At 47.8% G+C, this 4,424-nt stretch overlaps 1 pseudogene; it reads right to left on the bottom strand.

Moving 5' to 3' along the window:
• Positions 1-1,001: 1,001 nt before the first annotated feature.
• LOC112069139 (potassium voltage-gated channel subfamily A member 3-like) lies at positions 1,002-4,064 on the bottom strand (annotated as a pseudogene).
• Positions 4,065-4,424: the final 360 nt, after the last annotated feature.

Genomic DNA, 4,424 nt, shown 5'->3' with positions numbered 1-4,424 from the left:
TTTCATCATAGGTACACTTCAAACTATGACAGACAAAATTAGAAAAAAGATTCCAGAAAATCACATGTAGGATTTTTAATGAATTTATTTGCAAATTATGGTGGAAAATAAGTATTTTGGTCACCTACAAACAAGCAAGATTTCTGGCTCTCAACAGACCTGTAACTTCTTCTTTAAGAGGCTCCTCTGTCCTCCACTCGTTACCTGTATTAATGGCACCTGTTTGAACTTGTTATCAGTATAAAAGACACCTGTCCACAAACCTCAAACAGTCACACTCCAAACTCCACTATGGCCAAGACCGGGCGGCCAGCTCTAGGAAGAATCTTGGTGGTTCCAAACTTCTTCCATTTAAGAATGATGGAGGCCACTGTGTTCTTGGGGACCTTCAATGCTGCAGAAATGTTTTGGTACACTTCCCCAGGTCTGTACCTCGACATAATTCTGTCTCGGAGCTCTACAGACAATTCCTTCGACCTCATGACCTGATTTTTGCTCTGACATGCAATGTCAACTGTGGGACTCATGTAGACAGGTGTGTGCCTTTCCAAATCATGTCCAATCAATTGAATTTACCACAGGTGAACTCCAATCAAGTTGTAGAAACATCTCAAGGATGATCAATGGAAACAGGATGCACCTGAGCTCAATTTCAAGTCTCATAGCAAAGGGTCTGAATACTTATGTAAATAAGGTATTTGTTTTTTTGTTTATTTATACATTTGCAAAAAAATCAAAAAACCTATTTTTGCTTAGGCATTATGTGGTATTGTATTTATTTATGGATCCCCATTTGCCAAGGCAGCAGCTACTCTTCCTGGGGTCCAGCAAAATTTATGTTTTATTTAATCAATTTTAGAATAAGGCTGTAACGTAACACAATGTGTAAAACGGGAAGGGGTCTGAATATTTTCCGAATGCACTGTACACAGGGCAGCAGTCTGTAAGGTGCAGGGTAGAGTACCGGGTGGAAGTCGGCTTAGTGACTGTGACTAAAGGTTCAGGGCAGGGTACTGGGTGGAGGCCGGCTAGTAACAGTGACTAAGGTTCAGGGCAGGGTACTGGGTGGAGGCCGGATAGTAACAGTGACTAAGGTTTAGGGCAGGGTACTGGGTGGAGCCGGCTAGTAACAGTGACTAAGGTTTAGGGCAGGGTACAGTGACAGTGACTAAGGTTTAGGGCAGGGTACTGTGTGGAGGCCGGATAGTGGTGACTGTTTAAAAATCTGATGTAGGATCCCTATAATCCTGAATACACTCACATATTAGAATCAGCTGAAGACTTAAACTCTCTCGTGTTTTACATGTCTCTGTCTCTCTCTCCTTCTTCATCCAGACACAGACTGCTGTGTTGTAACAGAGTACAGCCCTGTGCAATGTCCAAATCATCATGATACACTATATATATAATAGTATGTGGACACCCCTTCAAATTAGTGGATTCGGCTATTTTAACCATACCCGTTGCTGACAGGTGTATAAAATCGAGCACACAGCCATGCAATCTCCATAGACAAACATTGGCAGTGGAATGGCCCTTACTGAAGAGCTCAGTGACTTTCAAAGTGGCACTGTCATAGGATGCCACCTTTCAAACAAGTAAGTTTGTCAAATTTCTGCCCTGCTAGAGCTGCCCCGGTCAACTGTAAATGCTGTTATTGTGAAGTGAAAAAGTCTAGGAGCAACAACGGCTCAGCCGCGAAGTGGTAGGCCACACAAGCTCAGAGCACAGGACCGTCGAGTGCTGAAGCGCGAAGCGTGTAATAATTGTCTGTCCTCGGGTGCAACACTCCGAGTTCCAAACTGCCTCTGAACTAAAACCATTCATTCCAGTGAAGGGAAATCTTAACGCTACAACATAAAATTACATTCTAGACAATTCTGTGCTTCTAAATTTGTGGCAACAGTTTGGGGAAGGCCATTTCCTGTTTCAGTATGACAATGCCCCCGTGCACGAAGCAAGGTCCATAAGGAAATGGTTTGTCTTGATCGGTGTGGAAGAACTTGACTGGCCTGCACAGAGCACTGTCCTCAACCCCATCGAACACCTTTGGGATGAATTGGAACGCCGACTGCGAGCCAGGCCTAATCACCCAACATCAGTGCTCGACCTCACTAATACTCTTGTGGCTGAATGGAAGCAAGTCCCCCGCAGCAATGTTCCAGCATCTAGTGGAAAGCCTTCCCAGAAGAGTGGAGGCTGTTATAGCAGCAAAACGGGGGACCAAATCCATATTTAATCCCCATGGTTTTGGGATGAGATGTTGGACATGCAGGTGTCCACATACTTTTGGTCATGTAGTGTATATTTCCCCATTAGATATGGGGGCTAGAGGATCATGGTGGTGATGAGTCTCTCCTCATTCAACCACATCTGTCAAAGCACTACATACATTAATCCATGAGTCCGTTATGATGCCCATAGACTACACGTCAGTGAATATCTTCTTGTTGATGCTGACGCTGTTCACCGTGTTGTTTTGTGTCACGGTTGTCGTCGTGGTAGCGGTGGTTGCCGTGGGGAAGTTCTGCTGCTGTTTGAAGGTGCTGCTGTTCAGTCCTCTGTTTTCCTCAATCACCAGGTACTCACTCTTACTCAGCGACGTAGAGCTGCTCCTCTTCCTCATCTCTCCATCCTCCTCCGTCTCGGCCGCCAGCGGCTGACAGCTGCCCACGTGGAGGTACTGCGCTTGCTCCTCGCCCTCCGTCTCCCGGTGGTAGAAGTAGTTGAAGTTGGACACGATGACGGGGACGGGCAGGGCGATGGTCAACACCCCAGCGATGGCACAGAGAGAGCCCACGATCTTCCCGCCGATGGTTATCGGGTGCATGTCTCCATAGCCGACAGTAGTCATGGTGACCACGGCCCACCAGAAGGCATCAGGGATGGAGCTAAAGCTGGAGTCTGGGTCGTCAGCCTCCGCGAAGTAGACGGCACTGGAGAAGAGGATGACTCCGATGAAGAGGAAGAAGATGAGCAGGCCCAGCTCCCGCATGCTGGCCTTCAGGGTCTGGCCCAGGATCTGGAGCCCCTTGGAGTGTCTGGACAGCTTGAAGATCCTGAACACCCTGACCAGACGGATGACCCTGAGGATGGCGAGGGACATGGCCTGCTGCCCGTTCCCCTGCTGCTCCGCAAGCTCCGTGCCCAGCGTWATYAAYTAMGGTATMATYGCKACYATATCTATAATGTTCATGATGTTCCTAGAGAAGGTGGCCTTGGAGGGACAGGCGAAGAACCGGACCAGCAGCTCAAAGGAGAACCAGATGATGCAGAGCGTCTCCACCACGAAGAACGGTTCGGAGAACGGAGAGGAGAAGTACGGCTCGGTGCCGTTAYTWACGGYAGCCAKCGGGACTGGCACCTTGTGGTCSTCCCTGAACTCCGGTAACGTCTCCAGGCAGAAGATGACGATGGAGATGAGGATGACGAGGACGGAGACGATGGCTATCACCCGCGCCGGACCACTGCTCTCAGGGTACTCAAACAGCAACCACACCTTTAGGATGAGAGGAGATATACTGTATTAACCACACCTTTAAGATGAGAGGAGATATACTGTATTAACCACACCTTTAGGATGAGAGGAGATATACTGTATTAANGGCTAGTAACTGTGACTAAGGTTCAGGTCAGGGTACTGGGTGGAGGCCGGCTAGTAACTGTGACTAAGGGTCAGGGCAGGGTACTGGGTGGAGGCCGGCTAGTGGTGACTATTAAACAGTCTGATGGCCTGGAGATAGAAGCTGTTTCTCTCGGTCCCAGCTTTGATGCACATGTACTCTTCTCCGCCTTCTAGATGGTAGCAGGGTGAACAGGGCGTGGCTCGGGTGGCTGAGGTCCTTGATGATCTTCTTGGCCTTCCTGTGACACCGAGTTCTGTAGATGTTCTGGAGGGCAGGCATTGTGCCCCCTGTGACACGTTGAACTGACCGCACCACCCACTAGAGAGCCTTGCGGTTGCGGACGGTGTAATTGCCGTACCAGGCGGTGATACAGCCTGACGGGATGCTCTTGATGGTGCATCTGTAGAAGTTCGTTGCTGTTTTATGTACCAGCTTCATCTTTTAACCCTCTCCAATGCGACCATGTCGTTTCCACCGTAATTTATTGCATATTTAAAGATAAAAAGATCCCATCTTGTCTGGCATATTTTGTTTTGTTGACATTTGGAAAGTTTACCTAGACATTTGATGTTTCCATCAGGCCTGTCGTGAATTTTTTTTTATCCGACATGTACTTCACTCTCAAAAAAAGGTTGGATGGAAACCTGGTTACTGACAGACAGACAGAGACAGACAGAAACAAGAAGGTCTACAAACAAATATTTGTGTGAGTGGGAAATAGAGAATAAACAGGACTCTGGCAGTACGTCACAGGCTGGCCAATGCTTACAATTTGGGTAAATACCTGGAATTAGGGAT

The sequence above is a fragment of the Salvelinus sp. IW2-2015 genome, unplaced genomic scaffold (genome assembly GCF_002910315.2).
Source record: "Salvelinus sp. IW2-2015 unplaced genomic scaffold, ASM291031v2 Un_scaffold915, whole genome shotgun sequence".
In the NCBI taxonomy this organism is placed as follows: Eukaryota; Metazoa; Chordata; class Actinopteri; order Salmoniformes; family Salmonidae; genus Salvelinus; species Salvelinus sp. IW2-2015.
This window is presented reverse-complemented; position numbering and strand designations above follow the sequence as displayed.